Consider the following 25,127-nt stretch of genomic DNA (forward strand, 5'->3'; position numbering starts at 1 on the left):
GTGTGTACTCGCAGAGGCCTAAAATCAAACTCTGGAGTCAAATAGCTAGACGGACTGTCAGGTTATATGAACGACACTGACTTGGCAAAGTTAAACTAAACCTGATAAATTCAGTTTGTTTCTGTGGAAAGTTCAATTATGGTGTTTTTGTGTGTCATTGAATTTGCACTGCATTCCTGTTGTGAAGAATAATGTGGGGACCTTATTAGGAACCAGCGGATGGCTGTGCATGTACTGTTAGTGGTGAGCGTACTCCAGTCCACTGGTCGGATTTCGAAAACTTCTGGCAGTGTTATACAGCCACAGGGCTTTAAACTATCATCTTCGCAGTTACAAGGAGTTATCGCTGTCTTGTAGGTTGAAGCGAGGCTGTCACCATATTTAGATCAGTTTTCGTGGATAACAGTGCAGAAATTTAATCCAGGTCGACCGATAAACGTTTTTGAGCAAATCTGTGGAGCAATACGTCACATGACTGATTTCGTGCGCCGCTCACCGCTGAGGATTCTGGATTCTGGCCGCGGCCTGCGAGTGGGAAATCCGTCCAGATCTGCAAGAATCACTATGAATCAAAACAATAAAGAAGCTAACAGAAAGTTGAGCGTCAAACTCAACGTAGAGTTCATTAAACATGAAAAAACCTCTAAATACTTAGGAGTTCATCTTGACCGTACGCTTCCCTACAGGTACCATTTAGAAGAAGTGAAGGAAAAATTGAAATGTAGAAACTCTGCACTAGCCAAACTAGCAGACAGCTCACGAGGAGTGCTGACACAGTTTGGAAAACCATGCATATATTAAAAGATTCTGAGGGAGACATGGATTGGCAGGAACACTGGCGAAGAAAGACATGACACAATGGATCCTTTATTCCTGACGTCACTAAGCAAGTTCCTGGGTTTGACCTTCCAAGAAAACAAGATCAAACAGAATAAGGACTAGAATAGGTCTCTATGAAAGCTTAATGACAAAGTGGATCTTACAAATGATCTTTTCTGTGAGTGTGGTGAACTTAAAACTGAGGTTTTTATTTAAAATTATATTATATTATTCAGAAGAGGAGAAATTAAAGACATCGACAGTGTCTCCAGAAAATGACTCCAATGCCTGAATAACCTTCAGTGCGCTATTCGACTGTAGTGGTGTGCATATTGTATATCTTACATCATCATATATTATCCAGTTTATAATGATTCGTGCTCTTTATTACCATGTGAAGTATTATTGTTACGTACTTTTATTTTGTGATTCATTACTTTCTCCAGAGTGTTGAATGCAAGAATGCAAACCTGCATTGCATTTTGTTGTACAGATGCCGGGTGTCATTTTGCGGGATGGAGTTTTATTCCTGTTGCACATCGTCGATCAATACAGGGACTGTTGATGTTGCTTTTGGATGCTGCAAGAGATAATGTCCGATGATGTCCCATACGTGGACTGGAGACAAATCTGGTGATCGAGCAGGCCAAGGCAACATATCAACACTTTGTGATGCACGCTAGGTTAGAACAGCGGATTGTGAACGAGGGTTATCCTTTTGGAAAACACCCTCTGGAGTCCTGCTCATGAATAGTAGCATAACAGGTCGTATTCCCAGATTGACGTACAAACTAGCAGTCAGGGTGCATGAGAAAGCCATCAGACTGCTCCTACTGTCACACAAAATTGTCCCCTTGACTAGAGCCCCAGGTGTAGGGACAGTGTCTCTAGCACACACATCGGTTGGTTGCATGCTTCTAACCAACAGACGGCCATCACTGGCACTGAATCAGAACCATCTTTCATCGTAAAACACAATAGACCTCCACACTGCCCTTCAATGATCACTCGCTTGACACCACTTAAGTATCAAATGGCTGTGGTTCGGGGTCGGTGGAATGCTGTATCACATCCACTACAAGGTGAGTCAGCAAACAAATGAATTGCATTACCTATTACTATGTAACTATGGCTGCATGGTACAGCGCGTATTAGACTGCAGTCTCTGTAACAAAGTTTGATTACGTACTGTTGTTGATAATTCTTCCGGGTTATATGGCCGTGGTCCATGGAATTCTTCCATTCCGTGTACTTGTGGCAAGGTCTATATTGGTACTACAAAAAGAAGTGTGAATACGAGTGTAAAGGAGCATAAAAGTCTTGGCCGACTGGGAAAAATAGATAAATCGGCCGTTGCGGAACATGCACTTCAGTCAGGTGACCATGTAGGTACGTTTTCTGAAACTACAGTTTTAAGTGCTACCACGAACTATTATCCACGACTGTATAGGGAGGCTACTGAAATTTATAAACATGAAGATAATTTTAATAGGAAAGAAGAGGCCTTGAAATTAAGCGAGATATGGACAGTGGCGTTACAGAATCGATAAGTGATTTTTATCTATGACGGACTATTATTGATAGTTACATTTTATCTTTGACTAGTTTTCTCTCTGCTACTATGTGCAAGCTAGACCACGCCCACTTTCCTCGATATTTAGGCCGCTCCCCGACGCCCGACTCGTCGGTCGGCAGGACTCAGCAGGACCAGCCATACCTCTGAGAATGTCCAACGTAGTATTGGACGAAACGTTAGGAATAGAAGAATTCCATGGACCACGGCCATATAACCCGGAAGAATTATCAACAACAGTACCATCCGGTCGTGAAAGCCTTCATTGTATGATACGATTAAGTAAATGGTCCATTGCATGGAAACCATGCATTTCCGAACGTAAGTTCATAAGACCTTCTTCATTCCGTATCCTCTCATCGATCAATCCATAGAGATTGCACACGGTGGGAAAATTCGCCCTACATATGAGGCTACAGAAGCTCCGTCGATGAGCAAAAGGAATGATTCGGCATTTACAGAATTTCGAAGTAAGATGGACTTGCTTTCAAAATAACAACGACTATCATAACAGTAATGTCAAAAATGGTTCTAATGGCTCTGAGCACTATGGGACTTAACATCTATGGTCATCAGTCCCCTAGAACTTAGAACTACTTAAACCTAACTAACCTAAGGACATCACACAACACCCAGTCATCACGAGGCAGAGAAAATCCCTGACGCCGTCGGGAATCGAACCCGGGAACCCGGGCGTGGGAAGTGAGAACGCTAACGCACGACCACGAGCTGCGGACCACAGTAGTGTCAGAAAGGGATTTATCAGCCGTAGGAACCACAACAACGACAATATACTGATGCCGGTCACCGGGTTGCGTGCTAGCGTGACTAGTGTACTTATCGAGTGGATCTGCGGTATCAGTGCGGCGTGTTGCGGGTGGCTGGGATTTACAGCTCCTGCCCGCCCGGCAGCTGTGTGTCCGTGTCTGGAGGGGCCACGCGCGACCGCGCTTCCTCCGGCCATATGCCGCAGATTGGCGGGCACATTGCCATGTGCGCGGTTCTCACGCGTGCGTCGGCGTATGCGTACCGTCATTAGGAGGGCAGCGTAACGGCCGCCATACCGGTAGTGCACGCCGCCCCTGCCGTCCGCCCCTGACTAATGGCTGAGTGGGGGCCCGACACGCAGGCGCCGCGGGGAAACCGCCGGTGCAGTGCCTCTGTAAAACAGTACGTAGCGCGGACGTGACCACCCCTCATGACGCACCCCGGCAGTGGGAATGGGCCACCGGAAGGAATCATTAGAAAACGATTACATTTTTGTCACGTGTGACCAAATACGACACAAATGAAGGTTTAGATTACTACAACTGCGCTTCCAACGCAAAATTATGGTTTTGTAAATGTAAGGCACCGAGTAAAATTTTGTTTTGCTCCTGAATTAACCCTCTGTTGCATGACTTTTTTTAGGTAACAGTTTCAATGAAAAAAATCTAGTGGTAGAGTCTAATACAGAAAATAATAACTATGTTACAGGGTGGACATAGAAATTTTGATTTATACCGTATTTTAGTATTCTTGCCATAGAGCAACAACCCGAAAATTTTGAATCATTATTAATCCTTCATTTACAGAGATATGGAAGCACAGTCTTTGCTACCATTAAACATCATTTTACAGACCATAAAAGTAACGGAAGAGATCTAAACGGAAGAAATAACTCACGCTTTCGGCTGCATTCGCTTGTGTTTACGTACACTCGAGCGGCAGCAAATATTACCCATTTTCAACTCTTTCTGCCAACGTAATGACGCTAAGCAGAATGTAGCTCATGCAGACAGACTGTGTCTGTTGCCAGACTGTAACATCATCATATGCGAGTGGTTTCCTTAACGTTATGTAAATTTATGGTTTGTGGCTAATGGAATAGACAGTTGACATAACAAATGGCACAGTATGGACAGAGAATATAGTGGACGTTAATGGTCCGTCAACGCATCTAAAAATAAAGATGATGGCTTTGAGCACTATAGGACTTGACATCTGAGGTCATCAGTCCCCTAGAACTTAGAACTACTTAAACCTAACTAACCTAAGGACATCACACACATCCATGCCCGAGGCAGGATTCGAACCTGCGACCGTAGCGCTCGCGCGGTTGCAGACTGAAGCACCTAGAACCGCTCGGCCCTACCGGCCGGCTAAAAATAAAGCCTTTTGTTTTCATACCATATGTGTTTCGCAGTTATGAAGCACTGTCAGTGTCCTGTAGTACATGTCTGATGTATGAATCTAATACATGCATTACAAAATGTTTCCAGATGTATAACTACAGTAGAGTTTTCCAGTTATTCTCTCACTGTTAGGTAAGAAACAACTTTCGGAGCCCCAGTTTCATAACGTTGATTTACTGCCTGATCCTAGGAAACCGTGCTGAAACGTAGTGAATCAGAATTTTTGAATGAGAAAACTTTTAAAGATTTGTAAATAATAAAACGTTATTAAAGTTGTACATCCTTATTTTTCATGTCTACATATTTATTTCTCAACATAGTCACCGTGGCAATGAACACATTTCTCCTAATGAGACACTAGTCTGTTGATACCGTCACTGTAGAATGTTTGACTGATGGAACCACAACCTCACATCTGCTTGTATCGCTTCCTCACTATCAAAGTGATGTACTCGAAACTATTTTATAACTTTTAGAACGAGATTAGAATAGGATGGGGCCAAGACGAGACGGTATGGAGGATGATCGATGGCACTGAAAACAAGGCGTCGGATTGTTGCAGATGTTGCAGGGCTTGTGTATGGTCTGCCGTTGTCATGCCGACGGATAGGGTGCTTCATCTGTGAACGAAGTCTTCCAACTCGGAACTCGATTCCAAGGCGTTATTTCTCACGCACAGGTATAGTTACGTTACACGACGTCATGTTACACGCTACAGTTCGGAGCTCTCTAGCAGCAGAGGGCTGCAAGTACGTAAAATACAGTTGTCGTCTATCCGCAGGTCGCTGGCTCCTCTAGATACGCACTTACGTTCAGGCCGACCGGAACCACGCGACTGCTACGGTCGCAGGTTCGAATCCAGCCTCGGACATGGATGTGTGTCATGTCCTTAGGTTAGTTAGACTTAAGTAGTTCTAAGTTCTAGGGGACGCATGACCTCAGATGTTAAGTCCATAGTGCTCAGAGCCATTTGAACCATTGTGAACTCACAAACACACACACACACAGACACACACACACACACACACACACACACACACACACACACACACACACACAGATACATACGTACGAACATACATGCACTAATGAGCCTAAACAATTCGATCACGTGCTCAATAGAATATTGGCTCAAATGGCTCTGAGCACTATGGAACTTAACTTCTGAGGTCATCAGTCCCCTAGAACTTAGAACTACTTAAACCTAACTAACCTAAGGACATCACACACTTCCATGCCCGAGGCAGGATTCGAACCTGCGACCGTAGCGGTCGCGCGGTTCCAGACTGTAGCGCATAGAACCGCTCGGCCACCCCGGCCGGCAATAGAATATTGTTTCACCTTTGCAACGCGGTCTGAAGCCCTTCGTCGATTTCCGCATATGTGACACCGCTTGTCTACGGATAGGTCACGCATTTCCTTTAAATTACTGGTCGGTGCTTTGTGGACGCGGAGTTGGCGCCCGTTGGCGGCCGTGTTTCATTGTGTTGAGATCAGATAAATTTGGTGGCCAAGACATCAAGATTGGTTTCTATTACGCTCTTCAGCCCACGTTTTTGGCCTTGAGACGTGTATTGTTATGGTGCTGGAAGATTCCACAATCGTCGGGACAACTAAACCACAACTTTTCTTGTGGAGCATTAAAGACGATACTCCAGAAAGATTTGACCAAATTAAGACAATTATATTCGGTTATCAAACCACTATAGGATATCACCTATTGTTCTGTTGATCTGGATATCATTGTGTGTGAAATCTTACGGGACTTGACTGCTAAGGTCATCAGTCCCTAAGGTTACACACTACTTAACCTAAATTATCCTAAGGACAAACACACCTCCTGCGGGACCAGCCGCAAGTCCATGACTGTGGCGCCTGAGACCGCTCGGCTAATCCCGTGCGGCTGGATATCATTCTTAACCCAGCAGCCATCATGGTTATAGGCTTTTTTTCTTGTTTCGTGGTGGGAACCTTAGAGACTCTCCACAGCAGAAAGTAAGGGTTTATATCTCTCCTTCTCTTTCTCTACATGGCACAGACTGCGGCATATTTAGTACAAATTTCTAATGTTAATGCAACGTCTGACAGAAATTAGTAAGGCAACGCATTTTTCTTTCTGTCAGCTTCGGTTGAGAAAATGCGGTATTTGCTGTGGCACATCGTGGAGTATTCCCACTTCAGCCCCTATGGTTTCGTGAAATTCTGGTACGTGGCGGCGCTATACGTACCTTCAAAACGTCGTCTGTAACGGAGGTGCGTTGCAAGCAGAGACCAGAGCATTGCAAACATTCATAGGCACTTGCAGAATGTCTACGAAGACCTGGCAGTAAACAGAACTACCGTGAGTCGTTGGACGTGGTCGTCCAAACCTGTCCGACGTCGCGCCTGCAGACCGGCCGCATGCAGCTGTGACACCTGCAATGTCGGTGCGTGTGGACTCTATCGTTCGAGATAATTAGTAGATCACAACCAAACACCTCACTGCACACCTGGAATTCTGTTAATGTGCTGATCCACTCGTCCACCAGTTGAGATGATAAAAGGAGTGTGCTCGCTGGGTTTCTCGCCGCCTAACGGAAGACCATAAAGAGCAACGAAGGACCATGTACGCAGAATCGCTTCCACGTTACAAGAATCATCGTGACAATTTATTTCCAACATTGTCACAAGCGTTGAAACGTGGGTTCATCACTTACAACCGGAAACAAAATGACAATCCACGAAATGGGCCCACACCGCCTCTCATCCGAAGAAACTGTGGAAAGTCGCACCCTCAGCCGAAGAAATCATGGCGACGGTCTTCTGGGACTGTGAATGGGCTATTCTGCCTGATGTCCTACCTCATCGTGCAAAGGTCACCTCTGAAGTATAGCGTGCTTCTCTCAGGAAATTGTAGAAGCAACATCAGCGTGTTCGTCACTACAAAAATCCAAACGAACATTTCCTTCTCCATGAGAACGCGAGGCCTCAGACAAGTCTGAGCAGCCGACAGCCGCTCACAAAACGCCATTGGACTGTTCTTCCTCATCCACCGTGCAGTAAGACGTCGGCTCCGACATCGACCAGTAGAGTGGTAGCATGCGGGCATACAGGCCCTCCCAATGAGGAGGGTAAGGTCGTCTCATTGAAAGATAGGGTTTTGTAGCCAGAACAGTGGGGAATGATATAGTGTACTGGAATCCTCAATAAAACCAACCTGCTTTCAGAAAAATTGATGTTGCACTACTTGTTGAATGCCTCTCGTATTTTCATTAATGTTCAAGTTATGAAAGCTGTGGGACATAGTGAGAAATGATTTGATGGCTTACGAAAAGCTATAGTGACCAAAACAAAGCGTTTTAACTAAAGATTTTTCTGCAGACTATTACCGTTCGGTATTTATTGTTTGCTATCGCCCTCTTTTAGCTAGTTCACGAATTCATCTCCCTGCAGTAAGTGAAGTTATAGTCAAAGAGTGATTTTTAATGACGACCTGGCTTTTGTTTTTAATCGAAAATAAACTGTCGACAACCTGAACTGAGGGACATATACCAGGCGCACTATTTCTCAATGCGACTGTAACATACCCAGGAGGCCAGTGGCTGACTGAGTTGAGGAGCTGGCCGCTGGGATAAGCCATCAGCTCGTCCCCTGATTAGGAGCAGCTTAAGACCTATCCCAAAACATATCAGAGTGCCGTGGCTGGTAAGATACTTTCACGACGAGGACATCGCACAAGCAGCCGGCCGGAATGGCCGAGCGGTTCTCGGCGCTACAGTCTGGAACCGCGCTACCGCTACGGTCGCAGGTTCTAATCCTGCCTCGGGCGTGGATGTGTGTGATGTCCTTAGGTGTAAGTAGTTCTAAGTTCTAGGGGACTGATGACCTCAGAAATTAAGTCCCATAGTGCTCAGAGCCATTTGAACGTACGACGGGTGAAAAATTTGGCGTTCCCCCTTCAGGGATCGCACTAGTGGCTCTAAAGTTCTGTAGATACTGTAGAAGTGGCGATAGGCAGCCATGTGACGCTCACTGCTGACATAGGAGGTGGCAGTAAATGGTGTGTATATACCAGCCGGTTGTACGGCATCAGTGCAGTAAGACGCGTGGAAATACTGTCAAAGAATGGCAGAATGGAGGTATCGACCTTTGACATGCCCACGTCCACATCGTGGATGAAGTTGGCCGATTTATTGGTTATCAACACCGTCTGGTCAACGTGTTTGCAAAGAATACTGTACCAACCGCAAACATTTAACGTAGCGTAACGACAGCGGTTTTAAACCGATCCTAACCGACAGGGAAACATAAATCACATAAGGTTAAAAATCCAACATGATGTGCTGTTGCCACCGACCACAGTTCCAACTCAACTAGTCTCCGAACAGACATTGGAAGTGAATTGTCTGCAGTAGACGTTTCCATCCACGCATCTTGCAAAAGGCCACTGCTCACAGTAGTACATACAGCTGCACGAGTTCAGTGGACCAAACAACACAGAAACCAGACAGCAACTAGCTGGAGCCATGTAATGCGTCCGACGTATAGTGATTTTGCCTCCTTTCAAATGATGCAGGGCATCGAATTCACCGACGGCCTGATGAGGCGTTTAAGTCGAACTGTGTGGAGTTCATATGGGACGTGATCCTGTGATGATTTGGTGGCGTGTTTTATACTAGGTCTTGGATACTCTTATTTGTTTTACTGAACATGTGACAGGATGTTTATTTCAACTATCCTGGTGACCAAGTGTTTCCCTTTCTTCCGCGTTTTCACGATGAGTCAGCCTTAACATTCCCGTGGTTCTGTGATGTTTTGGTGGTGTTTTGAGTACCATGACCTTCCCATTCGGTTTATTGTGAACATGAACCGGGTGTTTATTACAACATTCTCAGTGACGAAGTATTTCCCCTTCTCCTGCATCTTCACGATGAATATCCTACAGACATCCCCGTTTTCCAAGATGACAACAGTACTGTTCACAGTACTGTCCACATATGTACCTGGTTTGAAGAAAACGCCAGCACACTATCGCATCTTGAATGGCCCGTTAAACCACTAAATCTTAATACCTTAGGGAATGTCGTTCTCTTTTTGAGGCAAAGAGTGAAATGTAGCAATCAACGTTACCGCAGTTGGGTACCTCTTTGGGATCTAATGGGTAGTGGGCTTCAGCTGAAGAATAATTTGATAAAAAATCATCTTTGCCACAATAGAAGAACTATATCAATAACGCCGAGCCCATAACTACACATAATCATCTCTTAAAATTAAGTGTCCTTCCCCATACTATAAACCAATCAATCACTGTCTCCCCCCACCAACAACTAAGTCACTCTTTCTCTTGGTCTCACACCCATTAACCAATGCACCCACCCTTCCACCCACCTACTCACCCACCCACCAACGCACGCACACACACACATATACACTCACGTACATACACAAGCTACACACTACAGACTTCAACAAACCTTTAAATACTTACTCTACATAACAAAGATACAGGCCACGAAACAAATGAACACCACACAGCCTCAGTAACATATAATGGCGGCGGAAACTCTGCGCTTCGGTAACAAATCACACAAAAGCATAAGTAACGTCAACAGAGAAAGAAATAAGCGTGATAACTCCACACATATCGGGGGAAAATCACCACAACATCAAAAACCGTAAATAACACGCTAAATAACGCTATATATAGCGATTCCCAATCGGAAATTAACAATAAATAGTACAATAAAATACGTTCACTCCATTGCAGATGACAAACTGTAGATTGTGTATTAGATTTAAAGCTACCAGCATAAAGAACTAGTAGCATTATGTGAGGTATATAAACAAATATATACATCCACTTTATTTCTAAATTTAATATGAAACCAAATTCTGTACACATACTGTAAATGAACATCAATTCAGGTACGTGTCTCAAGTTTGTAATGTATACAAATTAACGTAAAATATTTGACACTTAATAATTGCTCCGTCACAAATGTAATTATTTGTGCCAAAAGTCCATATAACCCTCACATGTAAAACTGTTTTTGGCAGAAAGAAAGTAAATAAACAATCTACCAAAGATAGTACAAAGAGTGCTGAAACATGTGTGAGTGTAACCGAAAGTGTAAAACGGGGTCTTGCATCAGTCCGAATTCTTCTCCAGCTTTCTTGTGGACTCTCTTTCGCGCTGAGCAGAGGTCATTATCAAAGCTCGAGGCGTTGTTACATGGTATCACTGTGATGTCGCAGGAGGTCGCAGATTTACTGTCCTGTGTGCTTGTTAGTACCTGCCACTTATGGGACACAGTACGTCAAAAACTGCAATGGCACTATCAACGGATTTTCGGATGTCGACATCCTTTAAGAAAGATTCGTTTCAGTCAGCTGCTTAATCTTTTTACCAGTTTCCAACATGAATTTAATCCAAAATACTGTACTCCAATCAGAGCCGCCACTCAACAAGTCGTTGGACGTGCCCTGCAGGGTCCGCAGCTCGTGGTCGTGCGGTAGCGTTCTCGCTTCCCACGCCGGGTTCCCGGGTTCGATAATTGGAAGATACAAGCCCGCATCACAAGAAGCGCCGGTCGACACGAGACACATTCCCTGAAGAATGTGACACGTCAGGCTGCACTACGCCAACAAATGTTACGTTCTGGTCACCGTGGCGAACCCCAGCCACAGAACAGCCAAGAGAATATACTGGGCCCTCAGGAGGAAGCCGGCAAAAAACAAAATTGAACAAAAACTCCCGCAATACAACTGGAAACAAATATGGGGGAACGTCTCAGAAAACGTGTTGCCTAAACATGCGAAGGAGACATGGTACAAAATAATTAACAGAACGGTACCAACCAACCAAAGACTGGCGGAGATAAAACTCGTCACAAGTGACAAGTGTGACGTATGTGGCATGACCGACACCCTCGAGCACCGATTCACGTGCGGGAATGCCATCAACATCTGGGAAGCGTGCCAGCAGATGGTGGCCCACATCAACAGAACGGCGCCGGGAAGCATCACAGTGGAAGCAATCACCGCCCCAGACTTCAACCCATTTCCACGGCCCAAGCGACTGGCGACTCTTTGGATCCTCACCATAACGGCACACGCCATCGTAGCGCGGAGGCAGACCGACCAGCTGGCCTTCCTGATGGACCTCTGGGAGGAGAACAAGACGGCCCAGCAGCACAGGCGATACCACGAGAACTTCAAAAACTTCCTGCAGATTCCACTGCAGACAGCGATCGCCGGAGTCCCCCCCGGCCTGTGACCCTCAGCACCGCCATCAGCCACCTCACCACACTCACCACAAGAATAACGTGTGCAGTGATAGTGAACAAGTGCAACAAAAAAGATAAAGTGCTTTCTCTTCTCGCATCAAATAGTGAAGTATAGTAGTATAAAGTGTTTCTTCCTAGTGGAATCAGTGACACAAAGTGCTCCTTAGTGGAAAGTGCCAACTACTCATTATTATTAGATATTTTGATTTCCTTTACCTATAAAATTCTATTGATTACTCACACTATCCTTTCTGCTTCTCTTATGTAATATGACAAAATTTTCTCTCTTCTCTCTTCTTCAATTAGGTATATTCTGTAGTATATGTAAAAAAAAAAAAAGTTTCTTCCACTTCTGCTCCACCTATCATGGTGACGTTTCCTTCATACTGTCCCACTAAACAGTGTAACTAGAGGAAGAGATAAAACCAGAATACACAATGTGCCTGTGTCATCACAAGTGCATCACATACAGAAACATAAACTCAAATCAATGCAACGATGCCAATATAAACTGTTATGCCTGTCCTGCAATGTCTACCCCTCTCAAAAAAAAAAGACGACAAATGGCCATGTAAAAGGGTTTAAGGAACAAACAATAAGAGAAAAACGAAAAAGGAAAATATAAAAACGAAAACATATAAAATGACAATAATATTAACCATCACTAGGATAATAGATTAATAGAATAAAATGTCTTTTTTTAAATGTATCGTTGTTAAAATATTTAAATAAATAAATATGGTTACAAAAAAAAAAATTCCCGGCGGGGTCAGGGATTTTCTCTGCCTCGTGATGACTGGGTGTTGTGTGATGTCCTTAGGTTAGTTAGGTTTAAGTAGTTCTAAGTTCTAGGGGACTGATAACCATAGCTGTTAAGTCCCATAGTGCTCAGAGCCATTTGAACCGTCCCCTGCAGAAATATTAAGCCATACTGACTCTACAGCCGTCCATGATTGTGGAAGTTTTGCCGGTGCAGCATTTCGTACACGAACTGACCTGTAGATATGTTCCACATGTGTTGGATGGGGCTTATGTCTGTTGATCTCAATGGCCACATCATTCGCCCGAGTTGTCTATAATGTTATGACATGACGCACTGTCATCCATAAAAATTGTATCGTTGTTTGGGAACACGACGTCCATGAATTGCTGGTCTCCAACTAGCCTAACACAATAATTTCCAGTCGATGATCGTTTTAATTGGACCATAAAACCCAGTTCGTTCCATGAAAACACGGCCAACACCATTGTGTAGCCACGATGAGTTTGCACAGGGCCTTGTTGACTACTTGGGTCCATGGCTTCGAGGGGTCTGCGCCACACTCGGACCCTGCCACCAGCTCTTACCAACTGGGATCGAACTCATCTGAACAGGTCACGTTTTTCCAGTTGTTTAGGATCCAACCGATATGGTCACGAGCCCAGGAGAACGGCTGATGTGCTGTCACCAAAGGCACTCCCGTCGGCCGTCTTCTACTATAGCCCATAAACGCCAAATCCCCCCCTCCCCCCCCACTGTCCTAACGGATATGTTCATCGTATCGTTGATTTCCGCAGTGTTGCTTGTCTATTAGCACTGACAACTGTATCCAAACGCCCGATCCAGGTGGTACAGTGATTAGCAGAGTTGGCTCCCATTAGGGAGGACGATGGTTCAAACTTACACCTAGCCATCCTGCTGTATGTTTCCGTGATTTTCCTAAATTGTTTCAGGCAAATAACGGGATGGTTCCTTTCAAACGGTGCGGCCGATTTCCTTCCTCATCTCTCCCTAATCTGAGTTTTTGCGTCTTCAATGACTTTGATGTCGATGGGGCGTTAAACGCTGATCTTCTCCTCCGCTACGCAAACACCGCTGCTCTCGGTCGTTAAGTGAAATATGTCGGCCACTGATGAGAGGTCATGCCTGAAATTAGGTACTGTCTGGACATTCTTGACACTGTGAATCTCAAAATACTGAATTACGTAACGATTTCCGGAATGAAATGTCCCATGCTTCTAACTCCAACCACCAATCCGTGTTCGAAATCTGTTAACTCCCGTCACATGGCCACAATCACTTCGCACATCTTTCCATATGAACCACTTGAGAACAAATGACAGCTCCGCCACTGTACTACTCTTTTCACACTTTGTGTTCGATAGTACAACTCCCACGATTTTTGTCACCTGATTGTAAGCTGGAAATGTCGCTACTGCGACGGAGCTACAGTCGTACACAATGGACAATGGTCTCGTGGTGTTTAACGTAAACGTGGATCTCTCCAACGGTGCAGCTGCGCCGGCCAATTCAAACGCGGGTGGGGCGGGCAGTGGAGCGTGACGGGGGCGGCTCGCGGCCGTTGCAACGCCGAGGCAGATCTCGCAGCGGCGGCGAATACATTTCACGGCCATTTAGGCGCACGTGCGGGCCTCTTGTCGTCGGCGGCGGCGGCGACCGCCAGAACGTGACGCCGCACTCTGCCGCCCAGGGTGGTGGCGCTGCGCATGCAAATTTATGTTAAGTCCTCGCCCCGGTCACGAGGCTAAATACAAATCAACGGCTGAACCCATTAAAAGAGCTGGCCGATGGTGTGCTGTTGATAACTCGGTCGGACGCACCGAATATGGCCTCGTGTTGGCCCCCTTCTTCCAATTAGGATTCGTATTAGCACAAGGATAACAATCGACAACGCAGATTGGTGTCAGCCACGCTCCTGAATTATATTAACCGCTCCAGATGGTGTTAAACATGAGACGTGCTTGCGAAAGACGCAGAACTTCTGTTTTCTTCGACGAGCGAATGCTTTCCCAACATAACTTTGTTTTGCTGGCTTTTCGTTGACTTTTTATACGGCACCTGTGGTCTTCCGTCCAAAGACATGTTTGATGCAACTCTGAACGCCAGTCTAAGAAGGCTGTTTAGGTTTTTACGTTGGTAACGCCAGGTAGCGATCTGTATGAAAGACTGTGCTGTGTGCAGTCTGTGGCTGGTTGACATCGTTGAAATATTCGCTATTGTAGTGTTGGGCAGTTGGATGTGAACAGCGCGTAGCGTTGCGTAGCTGGAGGTGACCCGCCAGCAGTGGTGGATGTGGGGAGAGAGATGGCGGAGTTTTGAGAGCGGATGATCTGGACGTGTGTCCATCAGAGAGAGTGAATTTGTAAGACTGGATATCATGAATATATATATATATATATATATCTTTTGAACACTGTTAAGGTTCTCTATCGAAATCTTTCATTTGCTAACTATGCCTATCAGTAGTTAGTGCCTTCAGCAGTTACAATCTTTTATTTAGCTGGCAGTATTGGCGCTCGCTGTATTGCAGTGCGTCGAGTAACGAAGATTTTTGTGAGGTAAGTGATTCATGAAAGTTATAGGTTATTGTTACTCAGGGCCATTGTTTTGTAGGGATTATTGAAAGTAAGATTGCGTTGCGCTAAAAATATTGTGTGTCAGTTTAGTAATGATCAGAATAAGTAAAGAGAGAAATGTCTGAGTACGTTCAGTTTTGCTCAGCTGTTTGAAAATCAAATAACGTAAGGGGCTTACCAGCACAGTAATTCATAAATTTTTCCTAGGGGAGGTTTCATGTCGTGTGCAACGACCTTCAGCTGTGCATTGCTACTGCTACTACTACCTACATCTACAGTGACGGAAAAAAGTCGCGACACCAGGAAGGAATTTTGCGTCATAAATGAAAGTTTACATCTGAAAGATGATGTCTATTCACATTTCGCATAAGAGTGGCATTAGTAGCGCCACTATGTGGATGCTATTTAGGTTTCCTTTAAATACACGCTGCGTCGGTCTTGAGCGTTAGTTATCTTTGAGATAAGATATAGTGGTATGATATTAGTCGAGAACGCCTTTAAGGCGACAAAAACGCCATTATCAACACCACACTGAGTTTTAATGATGTCTGTAACAGGACTAAGAAAATCTGTATGTTCCTTTTGCGACATTGCAGAATGTCTTGGCAGGAATGTAGCCACTGTATGTGATTGCTGGGAGCAGTGGTAGCAAGAACGCACGGTTGCAAGAACTGACTGCGGATGGCCACGTGACACTACCGCGAGGGAAGGCCAGAACTTGTCAAAAATCGGTTACTTCAGCGACATCTCTGAGCCAGACGCGCTGTAGCCAGCATTCCACTGACCCTAAACCAATCCTATTTGCGACTTCGGTGGTGTCAAGAGAGAGCTCATTCGAGGGCAGGGTGGAGGTCTATTGTGTCTCATGATGGAAGCTGTTTATGCCTCGGAGCCATTGACGGGCGTGTGTTGTTTAGGAGGAGGCCAGCTGGGCGCCTGCAGTCAACCTGTCTGCATGCTAGGCACACTGCATCTGCACCTGGAGTTATGGTCTGGGCTCGTGTGACAGCAGGAGCACTCTACAATGAAACTTGGTCTCGAAACCTGGCACAAAATCCAAAGACATTCTGGTCGTATGTGAAGTATGTTACCGGCAAGAAACAATCAATGCCTTCTCTGCGCGTTAGCAATGAAGATACTATCGAAGACAGTGCTGCCAACGCAGAGTTACTAAACGCAGCCTTCCGAAATGCCTTCACAGATGAATACGAAGTAAATATTCCAGAATTCGAATCGAGAACAGCTGCTGATGCATTACCTCCATACTTAACAATCATATACAACCGTTCGCTCGACGAAAGATCCGTACCCAAAGACTGGAAAGTTGCACAGGTCACACCAATATTCAAGAAAGGTAATAGGAGTAATCCACTAAATTACAGGCCCATATCGTTAACGTCGATATGCAGAAGGATTTTAGAACATATATTGTGTTCGAACATTATAAATTACCTCGAAGAGAACGGTCTATTGACAGGCAGTCAACGTGGGTTTAGAGAACATCGTTCCTGTGAAACACAACTAGCTCTTTATTCACATGAAGTGTTGAGTGCTATTGACAAGGGATTTCTGACTGACTCCGTATTTCTGGATTTCTGGAAGGCTTTTGACACTGTACCACAAAAGCGGCTCGTAGTGAAATTGCGTGCTTATGGAATATCGTCTCAGTAATGCGACTGGATTTGTGATTTGCTGTCAGAGAGGTCACAGTTCGTAGTAACTGACGGAAACTCGTCGAGTAAAACAGAAGTGATTTCTGGCGTTCCCCAATGAAGTGTTATAGGCCCTTTGCTGTTAGTTATCTATATAAATGATTTTGGAGACAATATGAGCAGCCGTCTTCGGTTGTTTGCAGATGACGCTGTCCTTTATCGACTAATAAAGTCATCAGAAAATCAAAACAAACTGCAAAACGATTTAGAAACGATATCTGAATGGTGCGAAAAGTGGCATTTGACCCTAAATAACGAAAAGTGTGAGGTCATCCCCATGAGTGCTAAAAGGAATTCGTAAAACTTCGGTTACACGATAAATCAGTCTAATCTGAAAGCCATAAATTCATCTAAATACCTATTACAATTACGAACAACTTGAATTGGAAGGAACACACAGAAAATGTTGTGGGGAAGGCTAATCAAAGACTACGTTTTATTGGCAGGACACTTAGAAAATGTAATAGACCTACTAAGGAGAGTACCTACACTACGCTTGTCTGTCCTCTTTTAGATTACTGTTGCGCGATGTGGGATCCTTACCAGATAGGACTGACGGAGTACATCGAAAAAGTTCAAAGAAAGGCGGCACGTATTGTATTATCGCGAAATATGGCCGAGAGTGTCACTGAAATGATACAGGATTTGGACTGGAAATCATTAAAAGAAAGGCGTTTTTCGTTGCGACGGAATCTTCTCACGAAATTCCAATCACAACTTTCTCCTCCGAAAATATTTTGTTGACACCGACCTACATAGGGAGGAACGATCACCACGATAAAAAAGGGAAACCAGAGTTCGTACGGAAAGATATAAGTGTTCATTCTTTCAGTGCGCTGTACTAGATTGGAATAATAGAGAATAGTGAAGGTGGTTCGATGAACCCTCTGCCAGGCACTTAAAAGTGATTTGCAGTGTTTCCATGTAGATGCACTACAGATTGCAGTAGGTCCACAACTAGCTTTAGTAATAGTTCACAACCAAGGTTTCTCAGCCAGCTGCACAACGCACACTCTCTTATGATGGGTGACTGTATTATTTTATAGTTGACACAGATATGTGTTGTAGGCGCACCTCGGTATGATGGAAATTTGGTACTGATACAGACGAAATGTTATCATTTGTAAGTGATTCCTAAACTCAATTATAAATGTTTTACATGTATGTAGGACACCTGTTTCCATCAGATTTCTATCCACCACTTACCTGTCGGCTCCAGACTTACTAGCCATCAAATATAGACTGCGCAACTTAACCACCCTGGTATAAGACAATACTGCAGTGGTGGAACTCACAGACTACTAACTAACACTGTAAAGTATGGAATGCTGTTGTGGTGGTGAGACCGCTGAAAGTGATAATGATGATCACAGAGGATTTAGTTTGGGAAGCATTTTGCTACTGTTGGGGTGTATATTGTTGGACATTTTGGAGGTATTTTGGTACAATGTTTTTTGTTGGGACTGATCAGTTTCCTGTTTCACATAAATTCCTCGAAGTCTAAACTTCACCTGAAATATTTCATATTTATCAGAACGCTCCAGAAAAAGAAGTCTGTGCTATAAATTTCTAGCATGTTTTTCACATTTGAATTCCAGCGCAGTAAACCACATAGCAGGGTAATGGTGTAATGTCACCCTACAGGTACTAACCTGCATGGTTCTGAATTTTAAATCCATGATGTCTACACTGACATCAGAATCCAAGATGGTTGGCCTGTAAATATGAGAACATAACATTCCAGTTCCAATGCGACTGTGTTCACCCCCCCCCACCCCCCCCCACCCCCTCCTTCCACACACACATTCTGAGTGTCCATGTCCAGGCTAGTAATAACCATCAAGTGGACCCACCTCTAGTGTCTAGTGAAAGGCCAATCGTCATAATGAAGTTTCACCTGGAATTTACCTCCTCCACACGGAAAGAAACTGACTCGCGCACTCATTTGTAAGTATTAGACCATTCCTCTGTCTCAGTGTTAATTATGCGTTATGTGTGTGTATATGTACGTGTTTTTCATGGTTTTCTTTTATTTTTCCCTCTGGTAAACAGCTCCATGATGTTGTCAATGCAGTGTATGATACAACTGAGCAACAGAAACAGATAACAGGCAAACATACGGACACTGCCAAAGTGCTGGAGTCGAAATCAAGTACATTTGAACATTATCAGCATACACACGAGCTCCCTGCTGCAGATCCCGACACCCAGGATTGGACATAAAGGCAGCATGGAAAACTGTTTCCTGGCTTCAAGTTTCCACTATATCCCTCACCAGCGCCTCTAAGTCAGCATGCAGACAAGTTCTCTGATGAAGTTCCTGATATACTGGAGCGAGACACAGAATTGTTTTCAAACCTTGAGCTCCCTCTATATTCAATGCCTGTACTACGTATCAAGCCTAAGCTAAGTCCTTAAAGAGTACTGTGGTTCAACACTATTTATCAACTGACTGCCAAAAGATTGATGTGTTTTAATGTCTGTTTATCACAGAAAACAGACTTAGTAGTTATAATGGAAATAGAAAATGTCAGGTGGCGTACAAAGGTGCAGTTCAGTGATTGGGATTGGGATCAATTTTGCAGCAAGCTGAAATACATAGAAGATTGCATGAGAACTGAGTACATCAGTATTGTCAGCCCCAACAATGCATGGATCGTCGACATGTTTGGGCGTGACCCAATGAAGTTAACATCTCAAGAGCCAACGCAATGTGTATATTTAATGCACCCAAGTGTCACAAATCTGCATGGCCCGTACAATGCAATAATGATTGCCATGGAGAGATTCAGTCTGTGGCAAAAGTATGTTAAACCACTTTTCGATGAGGTTGTCAAGTGTCTATTGGAGCATGAATTCCATGAGGAAGGTGAGGAGACAAATATGTGTACAAGTGTGTGTGTGCATGCTATACCTAAGTATTCTAGCATTACTCCTATAAACAGAAATTCCATACAAGGAGCGTTGGCAGATGGCATTTCCAAGTCCATTACTGCTCCAATTGGTTTGTGTGAAATAAATGCTGAATTTAAAGCATATAAGAATCAGTTATTTGAGAAGTACTTCAGACTGATGAATGTGATTGATACAGAAAAGAGAGAATGAAGATTTTTTTCATAACAATGATCGTTAACTTGCTATAGTTCATAAAGTACAAAATGTATGTTAACAATCTATAAAAGTTGTACTAAAATGTATAATAATAAGTAATATTATTTTACAAGTTGTAATGAGATTTGTTCCATCATACACACATATACCTTGAGACTTAACATTGCAGATGTTGCAGAAAGAATCTTAGTAGTTCATACATTTGCAGTGTCAGGTAGACTTTACAGCCCAGATGTTGTTATGTTAAAGAGACTTAGCACATTTATGGCCTTCAAAGTCATGTAATCTTCAGATGACAATGCACTTGATGCTTGAGATTAGCAACTGTTACAGATTCCTGAAGTGTAAGATTAGGTGCATTCCTTGCTGTAATTAATATGTCATTGTTTCCACATATAGTATCTATTAAAAATCATTTTTATGGAAATTACTCCATGTATGACTTCCGTGGCATTCATCCAGTATAGGTGCCAAGTTTTGCACAGGTCTTTTATATACCTATGAAACTGCATGCGATCATGGGCCAGCTGTTCCCATGGACCCATACGTGCAGCAGGATAGGAAAAATCTCAAGAAATTAATGAGTAAACTGTGACACATTCTTCTTCCATACTGAATTCTACGGGCCATGCAGGTTCGTGACTCTTGGGCACTTTAAATATACACATTGCCTTGGGTTTTGAGACGTTAACTGCATCATATCACCGCCAGACATGTTGACAATGGATGCTTTGTTGCTGCTGAAGATACTGACGTATCGGGGGAATGGGCTGTACTTGGTTTCCATGCAATGTGTGACGTGTTTCAGTTTTCTGAACAGTTGATCCCACGCCATATTACTGAAATAGAAGTTTGTACGCCGTCAGACATTCTCTGTTTTCATTATAACTTTTGAGGCTACATTAGGCGCTAAACCAACATTAAAATGATTTAGCTGGTTGGCGTTCAGTTGACAAGTAATGCTGAACAAGAACACTATGTCACGACTCAACTAAGTGCTGATGAGTGGTGAAGTCATTGAAAGTAGTGGAACCTCAAATTCTGGAAACAATTCTTTGTCCTGCTCCAGTACATCAGGCGTTGCATCAGACAGCTTGTCTGAATGCTGACTTAGTTGTACTGGTGGTGGGTACTGTGGAAACTGAAACTCTAGGAACGGTTTCCCATGCCGATTTGATTTCCATTTAAGGGTGTTGAGATCTGCATCAGGGAACTGGCGTGGGTGCCTATTTGGCTCCTGCTTCTGATACTGCTCAAATGTACTTGATTTCGACTCCAACGTGTTGCCAGCTGCGTCGTAGAGTATGTTTGCATTCTGTCTTGATATCTCCTGCTGCTGCTCGTGTGTATGAACTGAATGGACACGTATCTTGCCAAATTCACCATGTGGGTTCCTGTTTGAAGTTGCTACTACTGCTACTAATATTAATACTACTACTACTATACTGCTACACTGGGCCAAAGCAATCCAAACGTCCGTTTGAAGTATTGTAGCACATTTTCCTGTACTAAAGTACTGAATTTCACGCAAAAATTTAAGTTCCCCACCATTTTATAGAAAGGACAATTGACTTTCGACAGAAGGGATGGGAAAAAATGCCACGAAGCATCTATAACGTCGTCTGTGGCCTGCTTTATCAGAGGACTTCCACAGTTACACTGGCACCCCCACCCTGGAAAGTGATGGTAGCTGGAATCCGAGAGAACTCATGCTTTCTTCTCTAAGAAAGGCGATGCCATTTCTCCTACTCTGGCTAATTTTTAAGAAGCCATCCAGTCGACAAGTGCTTTCCTACATCAAAAAGTTGGGTCGTAAACCTCCAAGTTTTTGCGCCAAGGTGACATGGCAGTGACATTCAGAAGTACTGCCCACATAGTCCAACAGCGTCCTCTTTGCTCGCCGGAAGGACGACGTTCACGATGCGGTGAAATTCCAAGTGGGCCTAATGAGCTTACGGTCCACCTGCAGCCTCCGTAAAATATTACATGAAGCCGGAAATGTCCTGTGCACGGGCCAGTTTTCAGCCGGGAGTGCCTGATGGGGCGAGCGGGACCACTGATGAGCTGGCAGAACGCTTACCTCAGAGTCCCATGTAGGTGGTGCCCAGGCCCATTCAGCACCCCAGTATCGCTTTGATGCTAACGGCTTTGTCATGACCCAGCAAATCTACTAGCAAGATGCTACTTACAGACCCGTACATGAACAATGGAAAATATTTTTGCTAGTGGGAAGTTATAATCTCAGCAATCATCATGTAGTATTCAATTGCATATCAGAGCCCATGTTGTGCTAACGCTAAAAAGTAAAATATATCTCCATCTCTTGAATGAGTTGCTTGAATTACTAATAAAAACGAAACTAATGGACTGGCTCCAGGCTGATGCGTTTCGAGATTTCTGAAAGGTCTCCACAACAATAGTTCAATAATTACTCTACAAAATTTTTGAGTAGTCATATTTCCCGAATTGCATAATTAATGAAGAGAATTTAGAAGAGACTATCAATTGAAGTGTGTCAAGAAATGAGTTTCAGATTTCTTCGTTCAACTGCTTTTCTTGACTCTTAAATTTTAAAATTCCCTTAAATAAAGTACTCCTACTCGAAATACCTACATCAGTGTCATCAACCTAGTGTCAGTTACACCCTTGGTATTAAGATTATAAATCATGGCTTATAACAGTACTCTGATGTTTTATGTATGCAGACACTAAGCCGTAGTTGTGTTCGGCTCTTCGAAAAGCGCGCCAGGCGGAGTGCTTTCGTTTCGCGTCTAGTGCTTGCGGTGGCGCTTTCGGTTTGGCACGCTGTTCGGATCGCTACCGCCCTTTGGCGGGAGGTGCAGCAAGTGTACGGTCGCGTGACGATCGAGGAGTACGTACTGGGCGGTGACCGAGAGAGGTGGCGGCGCGAGCGGGGCCCTACTGTTGGGGGTCGTCAACTGCTCGCCACGTGCTTTGGCCGACCTCTTGGCTGTCAGGGGCTGTCTGCCCTGCCCGCATGTACGTGGCTTATGAAGCTTAGAAGCCGTGGTGTAGGAGATCAGCTCGTGGGACCGTATGTCTTCTTATCGGCCGTTGAAACCACTGGCAGCGGTCGGCTCTGACGAGCATCTGGAAGTGCGACGTGTTCCCGGCGCTGGGGTGGAGTGTGAGAAGTTGAGTACTGTTTTTATGTAACAGAGTTAGTTATATAAGAGAAGGTTTCGAAGTTCTAGTGAAGTGTATGAGTTTCTTCACCAGTGGTTTTGTTGGGGTCGTCCCACCACAGTTTTCGTTTGCCTGAGGTAATTGCTTCTCGGTCGGGCCGTTTTCATTCACACCTCGACTGAGTGATGTAGAGTTGGTGTCGCGGGTTTCTGTGGTTCGGAGTCTGTGCAGGCACCGCCCTAGCTACATCTTCTGGTTTTGAGTAGCTCGGGGAGGTGGCGGCTTGTAATGGAAGTTTTGGGGCTGATCTGCTATGGGCCTGTAGACCACCAGTAACTATTCCGCCTATTGTGATGTGGGCCCCTTTGCACGTTTCACTCCCTCACCGAGCTAAGGAAGTTTTTTTTTGTTTTGGGAACTACCTTTAATGTGAAGGTTTGTGTGCTGGCTTATTCACATGTACCTTGTAACAAATATAAGCTATGTAACTGGCGAGAGACAACTATTTTTGCTTAGTACAAGCTAGCTACTCAAAGTTTTTTTTTGGAATTGTTCCCTTCTTGATATAACAAGTTTAAAATCTTATTGTTAACGTCAAACCTTGAAATATCCCTTACATAGAGCTATTTTTAAGAGTTTCATAGGTGTCTAAAATCTTATTATTGGGAAGTTGTTAACGTCATACCTTGCAATCTCCTTTTCATAAAGAAACTTTGTCATCTATTGGAAATTGTTTTTGAAATTGTTCTTTTAAGAAAGTGCCAGACTTAAAAATTTATTATTGAGAAAGTTAAAATAAAAAGGTATGTTTAGCCGTGTGTGTTATTTCACCAGCAGTTCCTGGCCCCTACTTCCACCATAACGTTTTGGAGTAACATATGTACTTGAGTTGTTGTTTGTAAACCGGCCTAATTGACGGTTCAGACACTACAAATGGTAAAGTATAAGAAAGAATAGAAATAGTACTCATGGCAGGAACAGTGTCTGAACTATAACCCTATATTACGTTTAACTTTTGAACTAGTGAGCACACTCTTTTTCTGTCTGAAACATTTACTGTGACTTCACGCCAGATGTAAACCTCGATGGTTTCCAGACATATCTGTCTTTCATCTTGTACAAATTACCTTCTTTCACGTCCAAACATGAAATAATTTAGCTTTTCACACCTATCAGTTCATATATAACTTTGAAAAAATACTCTTCATCGCTGGTAAACATGCAATTATAGTGATTTTTGTTTTTGGAAGAATTCCTCCTGTTGGTCCGTGATTTCAACATTCACTTCTTTGGTGGGGCTTTGGTCTCTCTTTTTCTGCAGACCAAGAGGTCCTCAGTTGATTTCCACAATCTACAGACAGATGGGACTCAATGGCAAAGCTCGGTTCCCTATGCTGTCCAAGCTAATTACGAACGTCCGCTATGTTCATTCAGTGCACTATGATCGTATTAGAGCAAGAATAATATTCAGTAAAAACGATTTAATAGATCTATGAAAATTGCTAAAGCCAAGACTGACTTCTTCAGAGGCATTATAAGAAATGGAACCAATGAAAATCACAGTGGTGAAGGAAACTTCAGCACACACCACTCTTGATCCATCTCCCCAGACCGAGGACCAACTTCCTTTAGCTTCTGAAACGTAACTATCTCGTCCCTCACTACTCTCACTCCCCGCTTAAATATCCTCTTCTACTTCTTCATCACCACTTTCCAGTCACAATGTTTTTATTGAATTTGTAGTGTTAATTTGTGAAGACACCATTTGTTTACTCATTCAGATTTTTTTTACTTTTTTCTGCTCTTTGGACCAATATTCACCTAAAAATGCTTTTTAAAGCTTTGCTACGAAGTACAACTATCAGTTACCTGCGCTGCCCATCCATAATCACCCCCTTTCAAAAATCCTCTCACAAATGACATTTTCTCTTTGTCGCTTCATGTTTCAGGCAAATCATTAAATTCCCTA

This window comes from Schistocerca nitens, chromosome 4, assembly GCF_023898315.1.
Source record: "Schistocerca nitens isolate TAMUIC-IGC-003100 chromosome 4, iqSchNite1.1, whole genome shotgun sequence".
Classification (NCBI taxonomy): Eukaryota; Metazoa; Arthropoda; class Insecta; order Orthoptera; family Acrididae; genus Schistocerca; species Schistocerca nitens.